Consider the following 24,259-nt stretch of genomic DNA (forward strand, 5'->3'; position numbering starts at 1 on the left):
CACTTGGCCCCGAAGAGAGCGAAACCGGCGAAACTCTCGGGAAACTTGCTTGTTTCGCCGCCCAAGAGGCCGGAAAACCACTTGGCGTGGCCGGCTCGCAAGAATTGCTTTCAGACCGATTTTATCGCCACGCGTGACCGAATCCATGTTTCCGCTTCACAGCCTTGGCTGCGCTAGATCAAACCACGTGACCTAACCAGCTGGCCGGAGATTCAACATGGCGTCACAGGGGTCGGTGGTGCCTCGCATCGACTCAAATCGAAAATTACCCGTGCAGCACGACGAAGATTGATGGCCTCAACGAGGACGCGTTCATCGAGAGCCCGACTTGGATTACGATCGCCGAGAGCTCTGGAAGTAGATGGTGCAGTGGCAGCGAGTCGGCATGCCCCAGCATGTCTCGCTTTTGTGTACAGCTGGTTGAAACCACTCCGCCACTGCCGGTGCGTTCGCATGTGTCAGTTCTACTGGCCTAACTCCCGAAACCTCCGGAAACGATGTTTCGATAGGTGTGAGCTGTTTCTTTTCACTACTTTGCGTCAGTAACTCTCATACGAACTTTATTTCTCAGAAAGCAGGCAAAATCGAAATAATTGTCAAGGTAGCGACGGCAACAGCGTCGGGATGGGGTAGAGCGAATGTGACGACGTGCGCGGTCGTGGTTTTCCTGCTGCGCTGGCATTCTCATTTTCTCTTCACTTCCCAAGTGTTAACGTGGCCTAAGACTGGTTCCTTGCTGCGGATTACGGCACCAGCAGATCCGTGAGCCACTCATTAAGACGTTAGTTTTTCTTGGGGACCTTCGGCGCAAAAATGTTGGTCTACCTGTCTGTTTGTCCGCCCTTAACTGTACTCTAAACGGCACCAAAGTGGCCAAACGATACTCCAAACGGCCGACCCCATCCGCAGCGCCTACCAATAATGCTCAAGATTCAGCGTTCATACTTGTGCAATTGTCAATTAATAAGCAATTATTGCGCATATCTGAGGCACCATAACAACACGTCAAAATTCTGTAGGTGTGTCTCTTACTAGAAAAGGCATACTGAAGTAATTATAAGGACCGTAGCGTTTATCACGTTGCGCTGACCAGACAACGCTTGCACGAAAAGGCAAGGGTTTCCAACACTTTCCTAAGACGACACGGTGATGGCACCTACCCGTCGCCTTGCGTTCTACACTTTTCAACATCCGAGACGGGAGCACAAGGCGCGCGCGCTTCGTTTTCTAAAATAACTTACAGATGGCGCTCATGTCTCACGTGTGACGTGACTTGATGGGCTCGTTCGCCTCCACTACATGCTCGAGGCACTCTAACGCAGCGCCTCCAGTATACCATTCACCAATTTTCTTGCGCAGAACCTCCGATAAACGTTTTGTTCACTCTCTTCGACGCAAGACTATCGTCTTTCGACAACATTTGCAGTGTAACATGCAGATACGGGGCCAATTTTTTATTTACATTTCGCCTATGTCTTCCTACGATATTTCGTAGGTGGACAAGGGTCACAACACTGCACTATCAGAAGTAGATTCAACCAATCTACTATAGTTATTTCAAAGGAAACAATGAAGCGCTAATTAGACAAAAGTGCCCAAAATTTATAAAAACGAACATCATGATCATACATCTAAGTGTCAGAACGCTTTGCGATGATAAAGAACCCTTGGTGATTATCCGACGTTGTTTGTGTTTGAAACACACTGATATTCAAAAAAGTTCATGCTCTATAGGTGACGCGTAAACAAAAAAAAAAATAAATGTGCTTCGCGCCGGCAGAAAGCGGCCGAAGACTTCACCGTTTGAAACATGGTGCTGTCGTCGAGTAAGTTGACGTCAACATTCGTACTCGTTCCTCCTCAGCAACAAGAAGCATCGTGCACACGCAATACAATGATAACGCAAGAATCATCGTTTGCTTGAATCTGAGAAGGGAGAGTAGAAATACCGACCGGCGCTATCAAACGGTGCAGGAAAGCTGTGCGTATCTTCGCCAAATTATACTGTTGGCGTCCTAGATTTCCCGATAGTGGCATTTGAAAGCGTAAATGTTGCATTCAAATGCGTCTTTGATACACGAGTAAGACGTCACCTACAATAACATAAACACTCCAGCCCACCTACAATCCTAAGTTTATAATTAGATAAAACTTAAAAACTGTAAGTTGATCCGACGTTTCAGGACCGATTCAGCCCCTTCTTGAAAGGTGACTGTTCGCTCTTCAGCCGGATCCGCAGCCAGCAATTTTAGATGCGGAGCATCTAATACTCGAGGCTTGTAGTGCGGCGCCGTCCGCAAGCTTCCTCCTCCTTCTTCCACCATCTGTGCATCCCTTCCTCCTCTACACACCGCGCGCGCTTCACTCCTCCACCATCTGTGCACCCTTCCTCCTCTACACACCGCGTGCGCTTCTCCTCTTCACGAACATTCGCTAGCTGTATAATGTAGCGCGCATGCGCCGTCACGCTTTGAGAACATCGGCAGCTGACGCGCGCGCATGCGCCGTCGCGCTTCGAGAACATCGGCAGCTGACGCGCGTGCATGCGCCGTTGCGCTTCTCCCCCTTCTCGAACATTCGACAGCTGACAGTGCATGCGCCGTCGCGCTGTATATATACTCAAGGTCGGCGCTCGCTCGCTCAGTTGCCGCTCGTCGGTTGGTTTGTACGGCGCGTCGACGTCCAAGGTCGCGGTGAAATGAATTCCAACGAATCCACAAACACAATGATTGACGTCCCTTCGACCAGCGCCGCCCTTTCGCATACGTGTGTACGTGTTCACTCATTTAACACCCCCTCCTACAACCACGTTAACCAATTTAGCCATCGACCCAAGTAAGTCGCAATTTAACACCCCATTTCATAACCACGTTAACCAATTTAGCCATCGACCCAAGTAAGTCGCACTTTAACACCCCGTTAACCAATTATATGCTCCGCATCCTCCTCAGTGTTCCCCCGAGGGAAGCTGCAGGCAATTTTTTTCTTGGTGTTTTCACCCTCTCTTTCGTCCTTTCCGCCGTTGTTGTTGTTGTTGTTGTTGTTGTTTAGGAGGGGGCAGTTGGCGCACAAACACGTCTCAACAATAGGACGATTCTTGTCACGAACGAAAGAAGACCAACTGCCGAAAGAAAGATTCCTTGGGCTGGTCCACGAAATTCAATGCACAGGCTGCCAAGCCACTTACATCGGTGAAACAAAAAACTTCCACAAAAGGATATGGCATGAAAAATTGAATTGTTGCACAAACTTGAAGGAAAACAAGGGAGACAGGAAGGAGCGCAGACTACCAACTGTTTATTGTCGTTACTTGAAGCCAATGCTACGCTGCGCTTCCAAGATGCGCACAAAACCAAAGATGCCGCAAACAAAGCCGGCCCAAAACAAATCAAATCAAAATTGATTGCCACCACATTGACAAAAGTGATAAAATGGCAAAATACAAAAGTGATACCCACCACAATCTAAACTGCGCGTTCCCAAGGTGTGCACTCATCTTTTTTTAAAATTTATCTTTTATTATTTATTGCACCAAGCATCAAAAAAGGCGTGAAAAAATGAAAACGTACTCTAGAGACTTTTGTTTAAAAAACACTAAAAATAGCGCTTAGCACCGAATAAAACAATAAAATAACAATTTAATATTCACTCCAAGCAGCCCCAAGTGAGCAACCCGAAGAAGCAGTACGCCGAGAGAGTAAAAAACTATAATAACATAAAAATTTACAAAACATTACGTAGCATCACATGGGAAATAAAACAAGAACACTAATGAACAAAACAAAAGAAGAGAAATGGAAGAGAACACAATGCAAGGCGTTAGCCACAACATTACACATGACCATGTAGGAAGACCATTTCCCTGTCCGAAAGTGAAATTGAAGGCATGCTTATGCACTTGTCATTATATTGCCTGATAAAGTACGCTTCAATAATCTCCCTTTCGGTGTTTTCACGTGCCTTAGCCATGACTGACGCATTCTCAAACCGGGGGGTGACCCCGCATGTCCTACAATGGAAATCTAAATGACCACCATTTTTTCCTTTTACGGCGAGACTGTGCTCACGCAAGCGTTCGTAGAGGCAACGCCCCGTTTGCCCTATGTACACCCTCCCACACGACAAAGGGATCAGATATACAACAGCAAATACACACCTAATGAACACGTTCGCATGCCTTTTTTTGCATTTTGCCTTCTTCTGTTTAGTCATTAACGAACAGATCTGACCTAACTTTGTAGGCGCTGAAAACAGTACATCAACACCGTACCTACTAGCCACCTTTTTTTACATTGTGGGAAACGCTATGCAAGTAAGGCATAACATAAATAGGCCTCCTCTCCCTTCCTTCGACGCTTGGACCCCCACCCTTGTATTTTTTAAGAAGGCTTTCGCAAGCGCTATCTAAAAACTGTGCCGGGTATCCAGCCGCGCCCAGACGAGCTACCTGATTCTCGAACCTTTCAAACATCAGATGAGGGCAAGACTTCTCTAGGGCTGCCGCACAAGCTGACAACACAATGCCCCTCTTAATCAGCTTCGAGTGCGCGCTATCAAAAGACAACAAGCCTTTCTTTGATCGCGGATTGTATTTGAAGCAGATGTGCTCCTTGGCAAACCTGAGCCGTAGGTCCAGAAACTGGATCTCATTTTCGACCGGCATTTCGTGCGTGAACTTCAGGCCACTGGTGTGTCTGTTGAAAACCTCAAGGACACCTTTCACAACACCTTGTACCCGTTCACATGGGACCTTCCCAAGCACGATAAGGTAGTCGTCCACATACCTGAAGGTGCGAACGACATCCAAATGGGACATCTCATCCTTCAGGCGTTGGTCGAAGGCTGCCAAGAATATGTCACTGAGAACAGGCGCGACTGCAGAACCAATACAAATTCCAGCTTTTTGGAAGTAGGTACCCTCCTGGTGGCTGATTGCAGTGGACTCAAGGTAGAATTTCAAAAGTTTCAAAAAGTTATTCACGAAGATACCATGCTTGTTTTGGAAATTAACTTCACCGAATTCTTCGATTGCACCCCTGACAGCATCAAAAAGCGCGCCATGTGGAATTGAGTAAAAAAGTTCTTCCAAATCAACAATAAACAGTTGGTAGTCTGCGCTCTTTCCTGTCTCCCTTGTTTTCCTTCAAGTTTGTGCAGCAATTCAATTGTTCAAGTATGAACCATCTAGTCTGCAAAAAAGTATTGCTTCAGGATATGACATCATCGAAACGACGAGCGTACCCTCAACGCTGCGCGAAACGTTCTCGCAGAACACGGCGAAAAGATGATTGATTGATAGATTTGTGGGGTTTAACGTCCCAAAACCACCATATGATTATGAGAGACGCCGTAGTGGAGGGCTCCGGAAATTTCGACCACCTGGGGTTCTTTAACGTGCACCTAAATCTGAGCACACGGGCCTACAACATTTCCACCTCCATCGGAAATGCAACCGCCGCAGCCGGGATTCGAACCCGCGACCTGCGAGGGCGAAAAGATGGACCATTGCATCAATTTTGAAGGCGTCCGGCTCATCGACGAGGAGAATGGCCTCACAAAAAGAGAGTTCTTAGAGTCCTGGCATATCCAAGCAACATCTCAAAATGTTCACCTCTCAACTGCATCCTTACCCAGCGTATTCGCAACTTTCAGCTATGACAACAGGCGAAAGCCATGATGTGGTGATAGAACGAAAACTTTCCTGACGGCAACGTGCCAGCCGTGGTTCGTCATCGTTCTACCGCACAACTTCTTGCGCGTGCGAGAACTGAAGTATGATAAATTTTGTTGGTGCGGGGTTGTGGAACCTTTCATCTTAAATTATGGGTATATAATATAAGAGCAATCGTGTGTGCTGCGGGTTACAGCGCTCAAGCCGCACCGTAAAAGGCGTCATAAGCGTGCTTGGTTTTCTTTGCAGCTGGCGACGGGAAAAGTCATGGCTATCAAACTGTACATCTTGAAACTTGTCACAATAACAATGTGGTACCAGCGTGCACTTGAAGTCGGCTGCTTCTGGGGACGCAACAGAATTGCTTAGATTTAAAAAAAAACACGATATCATGAGTGATGAGACGCTGTAGTAAGCAATACGGGTTCATATCGACCACTTCGGGTCCTTTAAGGTACTCTTAAATTTTAGGACATGGTTGTTTTTTTTTGCATTTAGCCCTATCAAAATTTCACCGCCGTGGCCGACAATCCAGCCCGTGCCACCGAACTCACCAGCAGTGCACCTAGCGTGCTATGGTGGGCAATATTGAGACAACAGACGTGTGCCTTCTTTTAGGGGCGAAGCTCCTTATAGCGGCACCCGTTAGACCCACGTAGCCGTTGTAGTGTGTAACTAGTATAACATTTTGACCTCCAAGGTGGTGGTGAGAAATTTCTTCTTAGCGTTGTTGAACAATAAAAGATAGCGCTCAATGTACATGCAAATAGCTGCTAAGGGGGAATGAGAGACAGGGACATTTGGCTTTTAGTTAACGCGCACGCTGCGATTCCCATTAGCAGCCATTGGAATGTACATTGAGCACTATCTGACAAGAAAGGGTTGCTATGTTATACTCGCTGGGTGTAACCTCCTTAGTTTTAGAAAGGTTGAGCGAGCGCTGAGCCGCAGTGCCATGAATACAATGAACTAGTATGTACCATGAATGAACTCTAGTTGGTTAAAGGTGGGAAGTAGATACGAAGCGCAAGCCGTAAGAAAGTAAAAGCCGAATTCTCCTGTCTCTCATTTCCCATTAGCAGCCATTAGCATGTACATTGAGCACTATCTGACAGGATTGCTACGTTATACTCGCTGGGCTCAACCCCCTTGGTTTTGGAAAGGTTTAGCGAGCGTTGTGCCGCAGTGCCATGAATACAGTAAACTAGTATATACCATAAACTCGAGGTGGTTGAAGGTGGGAAGTAGACCCGAAGCGCAAGCCGTAAGAAAGTGTGCGTGTGCCACCTCTCGTTTAGTCCTTGGAATGTCTGTTGGATGGCGGTGCATCCATATGGGGAATATATGAGGAAAAGATGCGAGATGGTGGTACTTGGAGTGTTGAAAAGATGGCCGAACGGACACACAGACAGATGCATGGATGGACGCATGAACGGACGCAGGGCCGAATGCATGGACGAACGCATGAACAGACGCACGCACGGACGGGCGAATGGACCCATGGACGGTCACACAGACGGACGGAAGCAAGAACGAATGGACGGTCGAATGCTTCGCCCCACTCCCCATCATTCACTCAGTAGATATGCTGCCATTTCTTTAGGGTTGAAGCTCCTTAAGCCGTGGGCTGAGCGTTCCGTCTTAATCGTATGTAGCCACCTCTCGTTAGTTCTTGAACCGGCTGTAGAGGGCGGTACTTGTATACAAATGACGAAATGTATATACGCAGAAAAATGCGAATGGTACGATTCTAGAGGACGCTACTTGTAGTTTCATGAATAATGAAAATGACAGCATATCCATGGAGTAAATGTTGATGAGTAGGGCGAAGCGTCTGTTAGTCCGTCCGTGCTTTCGCCTGTCCGTTCATTCTTGCTTCCGTGCATCAGTGCGTTCATTCTGTACTTCCACCCCTGCGTCGGTCCGTCCTCTCGTGCGTCCGTCCGTCGTCTCGTGCGTCCATCCGTACGTTCGTCCAATCGTCCTCCCGTGCTCCTGTTTGTCCGTTCGTGCATCCTCTCATGCGTCAACCTGTCCGGCCATCCACTCGTGCGCCCGTCCGTCCATTCCTGCGTTCGTTCATGAATCCATCCGTCCGTCTGTGCTTTCGTCCGTGTGTCCATCCGTGCTTCCGTTCATCCGTCCATGCTTCCGTCCACCAGTCTGTCCATCCGTCCCTCCGCTTTGCCCCATTCGTCACCATTGACATGTTGGATATGCTGTGATTTTTTTAGGGGGAGGGAAGTTACGATAGTTCCCTAAAAAGAAAAATGCTTTCGCGAGTGAAGAACACCCAACAACTCACCGCAACTTGCGCAACATGTTACCCAGAAGCCGCCACCGTCCGCGATTGAGTGCACGCCTGTCCAGGGAGCACAAATTTCAGCAATGTGATTGATATTTCTAGTCTCATGCCTGTGTCGAGATAAGCAAGCAGTTTTCTCCACACACCGATATGAAGATTGAAGCAAAGTAAGCTGGTTGGGAAAGATGGCCTGCAGTGTCACATGTTTACCTGCGAAATGCCCAAGCATTGTCGTTCCCGATATCACTCGTAGCTTGTAAGCCGCCACTGTATTAAATAAGTGACTTACTGGAGCACCAGTGCATTATTGCGATAGCAAGTACATGGATCGCTCTCAGCTGGATCGACGTCGGTGTCACTCAGCGCATATATATATATATATATATATATATATATATATATATATATATATATATATATATATATATATATATATATATATATATATATATATATATATATGCGCGCTGAGTATACACTTCTTTCCCTTATTTGGGCGCTGTATGTATCTGAATAAATAAATAAATAAATAAACGCAAGAATGCAAAAATAAAAAAAAAGACTCCGGAGTGTGGTGTTGAACGTGGGACATTGGCGTCGTGTATGCTACGCGTTAACCACTGAGCCACCGACGAGCATGTCCTTCAACGTACAAATGGTAAGCTATTTATATCTACCACTTACCTTTGCTGAGAGGACTGGGGGTAATTATCGTGTTTTCAGCATTGCCAGCAAGATGGTGCAATGAGCGCACGTCGCCACATCGAGTGGCAGCGTCCGCTTTAATTTCCCACGGGTATTTTGCCCCGCTTTGAGGAGGGGGGTGACTCCCTCGCGTGCCCTTATCCCGCGGGGAGGATCTTACGTCTTGACTTGCATAGGGCTTTACCTGGAATGATTCTGTTGCAGTTACCAGGCGCACAAAGGTCACTGCGATCATTGCAGTCTTCATTTACAAGAAGCGCGTGCTTTTCAGACACAGCAAAGTAACAACTGACGCTGTGTTCCAATACTCACCGTAGAGGGCTAAATAGACAACTAAATGGACGGCGGCCATCTTAAGTCTCATTCCAATTCTCACGTAGCCGGCAAAATAGACAGCTCCGACAAGACCACATCGTAGACAAATACGATGCAGGCTACTTTGCTGTCTAAACAAGATGGCGGCTCAGCGAATCACCCAGATAGATCAAATCTCGCCAGAATAATCATCTGCTCACAAAAAGACGCTTTCCCGGACGCTCAATGTGAGTAACGTTTATTTATTTTTTTATTTCAACACGAAATAAGCCAAAAATTACAGTTGCTACGTTTATTTATTTTATCCTTTTTTTCTCGACGCGAGGTGGCGCATTGTCGCGTTAAACCCGTCTAAACGTGTTGCTTGTCTCGGATAGCACGGACTCGGTGCTGTATTCTAAGCAGTCTTCGTAGACTGTCTACGTGCAGTCTAAGAATTGGAACACAACCTGAGACACCTATGCGCGTAAATTTGTACCGCGTGAGTGCGTTTTATGCGTAATTTGTGCGTGAGAAACGTGGGGCACATTTCGGTCTGCTTTCCATTCTGTGCGTAACCTTCCAATGTGTTGCTATCGCATTCATTGCTTCGCCTTCACGACAAAGCTTTGGCTTTCTTGATTAGGCATTAGTTTGTGTAATAAACGAATTGTAACCCATCTTTGTCGGCATGAAACCAGTAAATGAAACCGGGAAATGAAACCGGCATTCTCGGTCAACATGATAGTAGTGGTAAAGAAACGGCCGGTAGCACAAGTGGCTGTACGTCACTTGTCTACCGTGCTGTTTACCGTTGTCGATATACGGCTGTGCGATCGCCGGACCGAGTGGATGATAAAAGTCTGCCGAGTTTGACGCACGCTATAGATGCCCGATCTGGCGCTGCAGTGTGACGGAACGTCAACACTGAAACTGGCTGCTACACGAGCGTGTCGGACGTCGAATACAGTGGAAGATCATGTCGCGTGTCCTATACGTTACGTACTCTAGCATGAGCTCCTTCCTTCATGAGAATTTCAATGTCATGGAAAATTATCCTAGCCGAAAGCGGCGGCAGTGACAACCTTTGTGACGAAGGCCCCGGGCAGACAAGGCATCAACATACGATCGACAGCCAATTTGATTTTCTTGTAGCGCTCCCTAGAGTCAATAAAAGTTGCGAATATGTGGGCGGTGTACAGAACCACTGAAGAAAAAAAAACACCGCACAACAACAACGGCGAAAAAAAGACGATGGAGAGGGTGACACCACCAAGAAAATCGCTAGTTGCGGAGCCGGTCGGACAGTCGCCTCTGAAGAGGGAACCGCATCTATTCCGAAACGTCAGATCAGTTTCCAGTTATTTAAAGTTTATCTAATTAGAAACTTTGGACGATAAGTTGGCTGGGGAGTTGCTGTTATTATATAGTATGAAAGTTCACCCAACCAGACAGATATATATCGAAGATACTCACCGTTCAATCGAGGTCACCTATGCTAGCCTTAAATAAAGCTTAGGGCCATATCTTGGTGAACCAACTGAATTTTTATTGTTTCAGGTTTGTAAGAAGCGTGGGACTAAAAAAGATAGATGCGAAGAATCAGAAGAGGACAAGCGCCTCTTTCATGTCAAGCTTTTTTTTTCTGTTTTTGCACCGTGCTCCTCAATAATGCTTTAGTTGAAGGAAAGCCGGGCGGTCCGGTGAATATCACCTTATTTTGCGCGCATTGCAGTATACGCAATGTAAATTTTCATGAAAGGGAACACGCAACTTGCGCTCTTCGCGGCTGTCTAGAGCAGCACCAACAGAGAAATAAAAGACCGATTTTTGCGTCAGCAAACGAAACAAGTCACGACCGTTGGACAAGCGCTGCTAAATTGTTCTCATACACTCGTCTCGCAACGGCGCCAAAAGCGGACGCGCTTCCTTCGGCTGATGGTCAGGCAGCCGCCGTAGAGTAAAGGCCACGCGACCACGTGTTCCATTTCATAAAATATGATACATTCCTTTGTCACTGTGAGACATGTCCGTGTTTCAAATTTCAATATACCCGCGCCCACGCCAGAGGATCGAAGTGTTTGTTAGCGTTGAGTTGAAAGAGAATCGAGGCCCCAACATACTTCTATTTGAAGAATTCGTGGTGTTGTGAAGCCGTCTGGAAGAAACCGATTCGGCTTTATAACATCGGGGAATCCAAAAATACATTTGCTAGTAGTTTTCATTCCCTCCAAAGGCTGTTGTCCACGACTGCGCAGATATCTGCCGAATGCTTCCCTCTGTAAGCGTTGCATTTACGCATCTTCATCCTTAGTTTGAACGAATGCCGTTTTTCTTTTCACCTAGCACAACCAGACATGCCAGGCATTTAAACGCGGAGTGTTCTTATTCGAGTTATTCACAGAAGATATTTCGACGAACAGATTATCGGAAAAACTGGGACAATATTCTCATGGGAAGAAACTTCCTGTGCCACTGCGTAGTAGATGTTAACTACGTTTGAATATTCTCACTGCTCCAAAATCTCCGTCACGCCACCGGTCCCCTCTTCATCCTTTCCGTTTCTTCCTCCCTATAACGCTAAATCCTCCGTAAACACCATGCCATTTTTTTTCACGGTGTCTGGTTCAGTACGCCTGCTCTTTTCGAGAAACGCAGCGTATGTCGACAACAGGTGGTTTCGTAGCCAAGTGTCGCGTCCTATTTCCATGCACCAACAAATAAAGCGAACGATGGCAACCAGTAATACATATTCGAAAAAAAAAGTCATTCAGAAAGCGAAGTTGTCTCGCTGTAGCCAATATTTTTAACTTGATTGCATCAGTGTGGCGCAGAAGAAATATCTCAGTTGCCTGATTCTCTTTTTTTTGTTTGTCTTAAAACACGTTGGCCTCACAGCAAGCGGGACTGACAAGGTTTGGCGTGTCTGCTTTTAGTTTCTGCAAGCTGACGGTTTTTTTTTTTGTTCTGCTTATAGCGTGCGGCAGCACAGGAACTGTATTATAACATAACTCGGTTAGCTTCAGTTGCATATTTCGTTACTAAAAGTATCTTCCCGTGAAGAATTTCTGCCTAAATAAATAACTACGAAATAAGTTGTCTAGGAGAAATGTGCCACACGTTTCAGAACTTTTTCGAGTGATGTGGGTTTGAGTAACATATTTTGCTGTTGGCATTGCAGTACGCGAAAAAGTCGTGCTTTGCACGCATAGAGAAATGCGGCTCTGTGTATTTGCACAGTATGTTTCAAATGTGTATTGGGAAGCACTGTTTCACATTTACTAATGTTCTCTCCATCGTGGGCTTGTCGGTGATCAGCCGTACCTAATGTGGACATCTGACACGTTGTGTGATATATTTTCACCTGTTCGCCTCAGTGTTTCACGCATATTTGTCATTGGTACATGTAGCGGCACAAGATCCCGGCTGCGGCGGCTGCATTTTCGATGGAGGCGGAAATGTTGTAGGCCCGTGTGCTCAGATTTGGGTGCACGTTAAAGAACCCCAGGTGGTCAAAATTTCCGGAGCCCTCCACTACGGCGTCTCTCATAATCATATGGTGGTTTTGGGACGTTAAACCCCACAAATCAATCATGTAGCGGCACAAGTGTTTCGCTGGTTGAAAGTCCTATTTCTGGCATGTAGGAAGGAATGAGCTATACAAAAAAAAAATATTGCGAAACGTGATGAAGAGAATCAGGCTAGGAAGTGCTCTTGCCCCCGTTTTTCCGGTAGGGGAAGCACCTCGGAATTTTGTACCATCCGCAGCTTCTACCTAACATTGTAATATTGATGGAGGAGGAAATGTTGTAGGCCCGTGTGCTCAGATTTGGGTGCACGTTAAAGAACCCCAGGTGGTGGAAATTTGCGGAGCCCTCCACGACGGCGTCTCTCATAATCATATGATGGTTTTGAAACATCAAACTCCAGATAACAATCAATCAATCTCCTAATATTGTGCTTACTCAGCTTCTTCGAGGCCGTTTGTGTTTTTAGTGCACCTTGAAATCGTCTTGGCCTCTCTTTTCTTGTCCGCCGTGTTATTTGGCATTGTTTGCGCCTATGTGTATGTGCAAGACCAATCACGACAGCTACACCAACACACTAAAGAGGGCCAGCAAGAGATGTAGCACATGGCATTGCATGACCACTCTTCACCTAAGCGACAATAAAATCCATTGATTCATCAAAAAGGCGACTTCGTCTGCGCTGAAAGACTCAGTCTATATTCATACCAAAATTTTAGTAAGGAAATACTTCAGCCAATGATGATGCGGGACAAATCACGGATGGACATGCAAATCACCTGTGACAAAAAGCATTTAAGAATGAGAAGTTTTGTACCTTCGGCCATTGAGCGGCTAAAAACTGTCGTGCTCGACAAAACAATCAGAAGGGTGCACCTGGTCGGTTTCTGTTGATGCCCTTGTGTGAAGTGAGCCGTGAAAAGAAAACAAAAAAATTCAAGTGTGAACGACCTACGCCCAGTTCAATTTCCGCCTTAGTTGCGGTAGTTTTGCGCACAGTCGAAGAATGCTGGGAAGGTTTCCCCGGACGCTGTTGTGAAAGTGGTGGGAGGCACTACTCCCGATTGTTTTGGCGGAAATTGACGGGGATTCGTTTTGGGGCAGCTCTGCTGTTACACCTTTCCTTTCGGCGCGATCACGAGAGTGTGAGATGAGCTTGGTTTCACCACGCGTAACGAATCGATTCCTTCAGTGTTTACCTTTGCGTATTTTGCGAAAAACAATGTAGACATCTCTACAGCGTCAATATATTGGAGGTTAGCGAGTATCGTGGTTTTTGTAAAACTGGTCGTAGAATAAATACTTCGTATTTTAGCGCGAGAGCGTTAAGATCTTGTTTCGCAGAAATTCTGGCGTTGGTGTCGGTGTCGTTTGTTGTAGTAAAAACGCCAGGCGTGCGAGGAAGGTGCAGCGCATGGCACAGCGAAATCGAGAAGGGCGGCCTTTCAGAGCTAATTCTAAACACAATTTGGGTAACTGCTACAAGTGCAGTTGCTGGGTACCCACCACACCATAAATAATCCTACTTTTTGTGTAGTAAGCCAGCATTCACTACGCTATCCTTTGTCATTTTTCGGAGAAGCGTGGTTTTCGCTGCACACTTCATAGAAATTTTGTGCAATTTTTTATGCAGTAGCTAACGGCGATAGATAATTATGCCTGAAGTGAGTATGGGACACAGTTATTAGGTTATCAAGAAGAAGTTTACGAATGGGTTGCAGTGTTAGACGACCGACTCCTTACGCAATTTGCATTTTTTTTGACGCCTGGTTGTCTAAACGCTGTATTACTCCTATTGACGCGATTCTCTTCCCGACATGAAGCCTGCCCAAGACCAGTTTAGAAATGATTTGCAAGCACCGGCGTCGTCCAGTAGTAGAATACCGGGTTGGCATGCAGCGGACTCGGGTTCGAATCCCAGTGCATCCTCGGTGTTTTTACTGAGTTGTTTTATTAACTATTGCGATACTGTTTTCGAGCATCGGCGGCGGCGGACAACTACAGCGTTGCACGTGATCCGTGTTGTGATCTCATAACAGCTTTCGCTGTAAAAATCACCTCTCGTTTGTGACCAAAGTATCGACAAGGACGCGAACAAAGCAAAGATTTCCGGATCCCAGCGGGGATCGAATCCAGAACGTTTGCGTAGCAAGCGGATGTTTTACCACACAACCACGTGTGTGCTTGGAAATACGATTAAAATAGGTTTATCTGATTGGAAACGCCGAGTAAAACGTTTTCACACTTTACAAACACACGCATCCTGTATACAGGCTTCACAATACAACATGTATTATCACAGTAATATTGCGTGGTACAAGCGTACATTTACATCGGGTGTCAAAACATGCGATTATCATGACTAGTTGAATGTTTGAAGCCAGCCACCCATTGCAAAAGGCACACGCGTTAGTGCGCGTATTCCCTTAAGACCACGTAGTCAGTGAATAGAAAGTTCGAAAAGAATTCACGTGCATACATTCTCGTGGTTTAAACATGCTGCACATTACACAGACTGCAGTCATATGCAAAAGCTTCACTTGCACAAGCCCCTTTCAACTTTATTGATTACGTTGTAGGGAACCACAATTTAAACTTCTCAAGTAACATCACATATAAAAAGTATGTTCTAAGTGGTTGAAGTATGCACTATAGGAACAAGAGACCGCCATCACTTCAGCTAATAAAGTGGAAGCGTAAAAGTCCCCCATTTTTTTGTTCATTTTTTCTCTCTTTCAGAGCCACTCAGCTGAAACTGCTGCGCGCGGGCATGGCTGCGAACGGATGAACGACGTCGCTGACAGCGCTCCCAATAGCTCGCGTGCTTGTGTGCGAGATAGAGCATGACGTAACTTTCAGAGCAGCCAATGGGAACGTTTAGCGTTTCTCGTGGTGAACGAACTTTCGTTTCGCATATTCATATACAGCTTCCGCTGTGACACAGTTTAATTTCGCTATAATCTGTCCTATTCCACCCGATTCTGTAGGAGGAGCAGGACATCGCTTGGGGGGAGTCAGACGTATGCAACACAATGGTCCAAGTGTCTGCAGCGACCACTATGAGCACACAGTTCAACATCATATATTAAATCGAGTTGCACAAAATTTCCGGCGCCAATACCTTTTGACAATGGCAGCTTCATTACAATTTCCGTAATAGGTAAAGCCCCGATATCTTTCTTAGGAGGGAAGTGGAACTGAGAGCTCTGCTCTTCGTTCCGAAGGAACTGCGCACAGACGCTGACATCATATTGCTGCTAGTGATTCTAGCCAAGTAATGAATGTAAATTTTAATATCAAAATTATTGTGAAAGTCATTTCCTTTTGTCGTTGAACATAATCATAACGTCAACTTATTTCACAAATTTTGTGCTATTTATTACCAAAACGTGACATGTCGTTGTTAGACTCGTCAAATTCAACGATCAGTGTGTCTTTTTTTACTTGAAGAACAACAATCTTTGAGCAACCATCATTTCTTTTTTTTGCGTAGGTTCTTGCAGCACACCAGTGACTGTTATGGCGCTCTGTTCTTAATATTGCCGTGCTAACCTCTGAATTCTGCAATTGTTTGCTCCCCCAATGTACATGTAAGGACATTTGTCTTACCTTTTTTTTCGCGTTGTGTAAAGCGGTGCTGCAGTAGGACAGACGTTAAAAGGGACAGTGTCCCGTACTTCAACTGTCCCGTTTCGACCAAACAACGTTTCTGAATGTAAAGAATGTTCGGCGGGTAAATTTCAGTCATAATGCCTCAACTTTTTCTCTGAATAGGTACAGCGCATATGTGTTTTTGAAAAAAAAAATAAATTTGCATCCATGCAGCGGTTGAAATCTGAGAACGTGACAATTGCGATAGGAGAAACATACTTTTGACACGCGAAAAAGGCGACTTCCAGTAACACAAAACTACATTTGGCGAAAACGCTCGCCTTCCATGCCTGCAATACGTCTATTAGCACAATTTGATCAGTCGTTGGCTAACTCGTTTCAAATATTAGCAGGAGAGATGGACGCACTGTCCTCCTAAACCTCTTGACTTTCCCGGGTACAAAAAGAACACCCTGTGGGAGACAGTTTCTTTGTACGTAGATACAAAGACTGCGCTAATTAAGTTGCGCTCACGCTGAATATAAAGACCTCGTTCAGAAACGTAGAATAAGGCTAGGCCATTCTCGGCGCTGGAACCCGGTTGCGACGATTGCGCGAAACAAGAGAAGTTTCTAATAAAGCCGTTTGTTTGAATTTTGTAATGAAGAAACTAGCTTGCCCTGGGAAGTGAAGGTGAATCGGATAAATCAGTTTGCGCAGTGGATAAGAAAGTCTAGCCTATTTGTTATTCAAAGTGCCGTACATCGTATTGAAGAATGTGCGCTTGAATTAGACAGTATACCAAGGCTGGTGGTTATAGACGAAGCATAAGTAAAAGAAACGGGGCCTGATTAGCTGGTGAAGTCTTTGTGCCTTATGCGCCTTTCCACTTGGCTGCAGTGAGGGGCTTTAAAAAACATGGACTGCTCGGCAGCTTTGTCCTTGCGTTAAGTGTCATGCTAAGCTTGAAAGCCTACATTGAATGTTCTCATTTACTTTTTTCTTCATGTGGTACTAGTTAGTGCTCCTTTATAAGAGGAAAACGGAAAATTAACAACGCCAGAGAATTTGAATTTTCATTGACTTGCTATCGACACGAACAAGCCTAACGTTTCTTAACAAACGGGCATTGAAAACAGCCAGTCACAGCGAAAGCTGGAAAAAGCGATCTTTAAGAGCCTTTTTTAAAAATCCTTTGGGGAACTGTTACAAGCGCGCTTGCAGGGTACCCACTACCCCATTAATTATCACAATTTTTGGGGTGCATTTACTATGCTATCATTGGGCATTCTTTGCAGAAGCGTGGTACCCGCGGCAAACTTGCAAGAAATTTTTCAAAATTTTTCATAAGCTGTGGCTGACGACAATGAAGCATTATGCCTGAAGCTTTTGTAAAGGGTTGGGGCATTCAACGACCTACTCGTAATTCATTTCACATTGTGTGACGTCTGTTTGCTCCTTTGCTGTTCTACAGTGCTTTATTGCTGATATTACCGCGATTCCTTTCCCGACATGAAGCTTGCCTAAGACCAATTTGCAGAAAAAGTTTCAACCACCAGCGCGGCTCAGTAGTGGAGTGTAGGGCTGACACGCCGGGGACTCGGGTTTGAATCCCAGTGTGTGCTTGGCGCTTATTTTTTTTATTTTCTGCGCTGGTGGTTGCAGACACCGGTGGCAATGGTGGGGGCTATGGCACACGCGACCATTGTTTAAATCTCATTACAGCTTTGGCTGATATACACCGGTGAGTTGATGTTCGTCCGATTGACAAGCATTTTGCTTCAAGACTGGGGCCTTACGATTCAGTCATTTTCTATTTCGCCCCTCATGCGCCTTTGTATAAGCTTGGCTTTATTTGTTTTTCAAATAGCTTTTTTTTAAAATTTTCCAGGGCATCATTGATGTGAGAACGCTGAATCGCTAACTCTGTTTCTTTCGCCTTAAGTAAACATCCATAGCGATTCCTTATTGAAGTCCTTCAGCTTGAAGTATTACACCGAGTAGATTCTAACCATTAAAAACACACGTCATTAGTGAAGATGGCAATTATCCAATAGCAAACGGCACGTACAAACAAGAAAGAATGACTACATGTGTATGGTCTTCATCTAATATCCACGGGCTGCTTTGCATGTCATCGCCAGGCAGACTATATGCAAAAAAGAGCTGCAAGATCCATCACGGGAAAGTATGATAAAAAAACTCAAGGTTCACAAATAAGAAAAGAACTAGGGCGGAAATTACTTTCCACGTGCAGGTAAAGATAGTCAAGCTAAATTTTTTGTACAATATTTACACAGGTAACACGAGAATCGACACAAACATATACATAAAACTGCCTCATCGTCATTCTAGGAGACGCGACATTTCAAGAAAAATAAGGACCTACCAATGTCGTATTGACACTTTTAAGTTATCATTTTTTCCTAAAACATATAAAAATGGAATCTGCTTCCCGTTAACATAGTATGTGCAATAAACTTTTCTTCTGCCATTAACAACTTCCTATGAATCTAGTCGCTGATGTTGACTGTCGTGCGTACTTTTCATTATTAGTATTATTACTGTTATGTCTCCATGCACCAACGCATATTTTTGATCATGATGACTTGTTACAGCTCATTATAATAATATATATAATAGATTCCCTACGATAATGCCCAACTCGGGTGCTGTAGACACTTGTAAGAAATGAATAAATACATACATAAATAAATAACTAAATAAATAAATAATAAATAAATAAATAAATAAATAAATAAATAAATAAATAAATAAATAAATAAATAAATAAATAAATAAATAAATAAATAAATAAATAAATAAGTGCTAAATGGGGTGTACTGCCAACTGCCGGTGACACTATTAGTGTGTGAACGCCATAGAGATCTAGCAAACGCAAGTCAAATAATTTCACCATGGGTGCTGTGTCTGAAGAAACCCGTTTAACGAGTTCGTACACTTGAGACACTGTGCTCACTTTCCTTGCGAGTTGTTTGCCCTTAAAGGGGCCTTCTAACACTTTTCACGACTTCATAGTTTTCCACGTTTTTCTAGCTGGTTGCGTACACTGACGGTTTGAGAGATAAGTGCCACAAGAACGGCAGCGATAAGGCCGCGCAATGCAAAGTTATTCAGCGTAGATATATCAAAATACAATTAAATGGATGCTTACCCTCAACTAGATTTTCGCGGGCTCACCCTACCGTGTTTCCCTCGCCCTCTGACGTCCGAAGGCTGCCCAATGAAATGAACTGAAAGCGCTACCATACGGGAAGCTCGCATGACATATTGCCTGTTACGTCCAGCGTATTAGGAACGCCGTTGCGATGGTAACAAACAATGTGGTACTTGAAAGAGCAACAACACGTGCGAAACGAGCCAGCTCCAGAACCCTTCTATAATGTTTCGTAGCTTTACTGATGTTTTTTTTTTCAATGACGAATGTATATCAACGCTCGTACACTTTTTAAATACGAAGCCTTTCTTAGCGAACTTCGGCGACTTTGAGCGTACCTATCTAGGCACCTACGACATTTAGCTCTCCTGGCTGTTTAGATAGTGGTATCGATACCAAACTTGGTAAGGCATAACATGACTGTATGAAAAACATATATGACTAGTCTAACATGAAAATATCGACATGTATGTCATGAATGTCATGATCTACATTTCATGGTCCTGCAGCTCTTGCGGTGGTTTCGTCCACATGACATGTTGCAAAACTGGTATGGTATGGCATGAATGCATGGCGAACACAAGCGACATACCCTAACATAAAAATAATGACACGCCTGTCATGTAATAACGTGACTGCATGCCATGCTCATGATGCGCTCGCGACTATTTCGCTAGCGTCAAATAAACAAAATTTGGTATTAGAGTACGTGAATGGATGACGAAGGTATGTAACTGGTGCAAACATGACAATCATGAGATGCGTGTCATGTAAAACATGACTACATGCCACGCTCATGATGCGCTGACAGACACTTCGCTAGCTTCGCTTATACCAAATTTGATATTACGCGACGTGAATGGATGACAATGGTGTCATCATGGTGCAAACATGATAAATATGAGATGCGTGTCATGTAACAACATGACTACATACCACTCTGATGATGCGCTCGTGGCCGTTTCACTAGCTTCACATATGCCAAATTTCGTATTACGTGACTCCGATGGATAACGAAGGTATGTGGCTGGTGCAAACATGATAATCGTGAGATGCGCGTTATGTGAGAACATGACTACATGCCACAGTCAAGGCGCCAATACATTTCGACGTGACGCGGTGCGCGATACATCGGTGTTCACAAGACATTTTGCTAAACTGGTATGGTATGGCATGACTGCATGACAAACATAAGTCACAGACCCTAACATGAAAATCATGATATGCATGTCTTGATTTTTATGTTATGACTAGTCATGACTGCACGCCATGCACATGGTGGGCTCGCGGTCAGTTCGCCAGCTTTACATATACCGAACTTAATATTACGAGATGTGAATGAACGACGAAGGTAAACGACACGTCCGGACATGGTAATCATGATATGCATGTCATATGACACATGACTGCATGTTACGCTCACAGCGTGCTCGCGGCTGTTTGGGTAGCTCCACATATACCACATTTTGTATCGCATGACGTGAACAGACGGCGAAAATAAATGACACGTCCAAACATAATAATCATGACTTGCGTGTAATGTAAAACATCACTACATGCAATGATCATAGCGTGCTCGCAGCGTTTTCGCTATCTGCACCTATCACGTCGCGTGATATTTAATTTGGTAACACGTGGTGTGAATTAACGACGAAGGTAAATGACACATCCAAACATAATAATCATGACATCGAAGTCATGTGAGGCATAACGGCTTGTAACGTTGTGCTGAGTTTAAAATGACGTATCACCTTCCTCATTCGTGCTTCGCATATAATAAATTCGCACAGAACGTGGGATCTGCCCATTTTTCTTCCTCCCGGGCTAAGAAAATATGGAGTGGACTAGGCATTCACTTGAAAGCGTCCAGGCGGACGAAGATGCCGCCACGCGTAAAACCAGTTTTGTCGAGTGAATGATCGATTGATTGATTCATTGTTTGATTGATATGCGAAGTTTCACGTCCCAAAACTACCACCTGGGTATTAGAGACGCCATTATTGAGGGCTTCGGAACTTCTGATTACCTGGTGTTGTTGACGTGCACCCAAATCTGAGCACACGGGCTTTTGCCGAGTGGGACTAATCCACACGTGTTCAGTAATTCCTCCGAATCCTTTTTCACGCGCATCAGAGGTTAGATTGAAGAGCCATTATTCATTTTAAAAACGGGGTGATTGTTGGGAGCAAGAAAGTATTTTACGATAAGTCGCTGAAATCCACTTGAGGTTCGGTGACCCGAGAGAGGCTTATGAAGCAATGACTCGCGTGTGAATGGTACGCAATTTTCAATATCCATTTTCCTTCAGCTGAAGTTTTGTTTTGTGCTTGCAGTGAGTTTGTTACTTGTCGTTATTTTACAGCCGCGCTTCTGCATTACCGCTCAGTGCCATTAGCAGCGAAACATGATCTCCACTTCCGCAACTTCACTTCTAAAGTAAAAAAGAAAGGAAGTGCGCATACAATTCAGTGAAGTAACGTAACTGGAACACGTACCTTATTCATTATATACCTTTTATTACACTCTGTTTTACAGAAACATGTAGTGAAAGTTGGAAATCTGTTCACTGGAGGAGGATTGGCCACCCTTGTGCAGTATCTGGCCACTAACTCCCACATACATACGTCAATTAACTCACGGCCTTCAGTCCCCAGCAGCTGCGAAGCAACTGACGATGGCGGCGGTCAGATCTGCAACGCAGCAGAGGGTGCTAAGAATCTCTGTATCCGGACAGGCCACCATTGGAACCTGAACTTGGAAACGTTTAACGCTAGAACCTTATCTAGTGAGGGAAGTCTACCTTCACTATTTGAGGAGCTATAGGGTGTGAAATGAGATATAATAGGGCTCAGCGAGGTTAAGAGGACAGATGAGGCCTATATGGTGCTACAGAATGGGCACGTCTTTTGCTATCGGGGCTTGGCTTACAGGAGAGAACTGGGAGTGGGGCTCCTACTTCACAGAAACATAGCTGGCAACATAGAGGAATACTATAACATTAATGAAAGGGTGGTAGGCATCGTAATTAAACTGAATAAAAGATACAAGATGAAGGTGGTACAGGCTTACGCACCTACATCCAGCCATGATGATTCTTCAGTTGAATGCTTCTATGAAGACGTGGAATCGGCAATGAGTAAGGTAAAAACACAGTATACTATACTGATGGGAGACTTTTATGCAAAGGTACGGAAGAAGCAGGCTGGTGACCAGGCAATAGAAGATAATGGCATCGGTACTAAAAATGCCAGAGGAGATCTACTAGTAGAATTCGCAGAACGCAATAATTTACGGATTTTGAATGCCTTCTACCGAAAACGAGGAAGCCATATGTGGACACGGAGGAGCCCTGATGGAGAAAATAAGAACGAAATAGATTTTATATTGAGTGCACACCCAGACATCGTGCAGGATGTGGAACTGGTTGGCAAGGTACGATGCAGTGACCATAGATCGGTACTGTCTCGAATTCGCCAAGACTTTAAGAAGGAACGACAGAAACTGGTACGCAAGAAGCCAATCAATGAGCTAGCATTGAGAGGAAATTACAGGAATTCAGAGTCTCGCTTCAAACCAGGTACTCGGCTCTCAGTGAGGAAACCAACCTCAGCGTAGATACAATGAATGATAATCTGACGAGTATCATTACGGATTGTACAGTGGAAGTTGGAGGCAGGGTAGTTAGACAAGACACTGGCAAGCTTTCCCAGGAAACGAAGAATCTCATTAAGAGGCGTCAAATCATGAAAGTGTCAAGTACAACAGACATAATAGAACTGGCAGAGCTTTCGAAGTTGATTAATAGACGTAAAGTATGTGATGTAAGAAGGTATAACATGGAGAGAATTGAACACGCTCTGAAAAACGGAGGAAGCGTCAAAGCAGTGAAGAGGAAACTTGGGATAGGCGAAAATCGGATGTATGCACTAAGGGACAAAGAAGGCAAAATAACTACCAATATGGATAGGATAGTTAAAATAGCGGAGGAGTTGTATAGAGATCTGTACAGTAGCCGGGACAACCACGACTTTAATACTATAAGAACTAGCAGTAACCGAGATGACACCCCACCAGTAATGATAGAAGAAGTCAGAAAAGCTTTGGAGAGCATGCAAAGAGGCAAAGCTGCTGGTGAGGATCAGGTAACATCAGATCTGCTGAAAGATGGAGGATAGATTGTGTTAGAAAAACTAGCCACCCTGTTTACGAGGTGCCTGCTGACGGGAAGAGTACCAGTCTTGGAAGAATGCTAACATCATCTTAATACATAAGAAAGGAGATGACAAGTACTTGAAGAATTACAGGCCGACCAGCTTGCTCTCCGTAGAATACAAGCTATTTACAAAGGTAATTGCTAACAGAGTAAAGAAAACTGTAGAATTCAATCAGCCAAAGGAACAAGCAGGATTTTGAACAGGCTACTCAACAATCGACCACATTCGTACTATCAATCAGGTAATTAATAGAGAAATGCTCAGAATATAACCAACCACCATACTTAGCCTTCATAGATTACGCAAGGCGTTTGATTCAGTAGAAATATCAGCCGTCATGCAGACACTGCGGAAATAGGGCATCGATGAAGTATATATAAACATCCTTGAAGAACTCTACAGGGGATCAACTGCTACCCTAGTGCTTCATAAATACAGCAACAAAATATTAATCAAGAAGGGTGTAAGGTAGGGGGACAAAATCTCCCCAATGCTGTTTATCGCGTGCTTACAGGAGGTTTTCAGAAGCCTATAATGGGAACAGTTAGGGATAAGAGTTAATGGAGAGTACCTTAGTAACCTGCGCTTCGCCGATGACATTGCATTGCTGAGTAACACAGGGTACGGATTGCAACTCATGATTACGGAGTTAGACAAGGAGAAGTAATTTACAACAACCTCGGAAGAGAGCAGCACTTCGAGATTGGTAATAGTGCACTTCAAGTTGTAAAAGACTATATCTACTTAGGGCAAGTAATAACCGCGGAGCCGAAC

At 44.7% G+C, this 24,259-nt stretch overlaps 1 protein-coding gene across 2 annotated transcripts in view; it reads right to left on the reverse strand.

The window, feature by feature from the left end:
• The window catches only part of LOC142814172 (uncharacterized), a 184,645-nt gene that overhangs the window by 12,376 nt on the left and 148,010 nt on the right, over nucleotides 1–24,259 (reverse strand). The gene's annotated exons all lie outside the window — the stretch shown is intronic.

Source organism: Rhipicephalus microplus, chromosome 4, assembly GCF_043290135.1.
Source record: "Rhipicephalus microplus isolate Deutch F79 chromosome 4, USDA_Rmic, whole genome shotgun sequence".
NCBI lineage: Eukaryota > Metazoa > Arthropoda > Arachnida > Ixodida > Ixodidae > Rhipicephalus > Rhipicephalus microplus.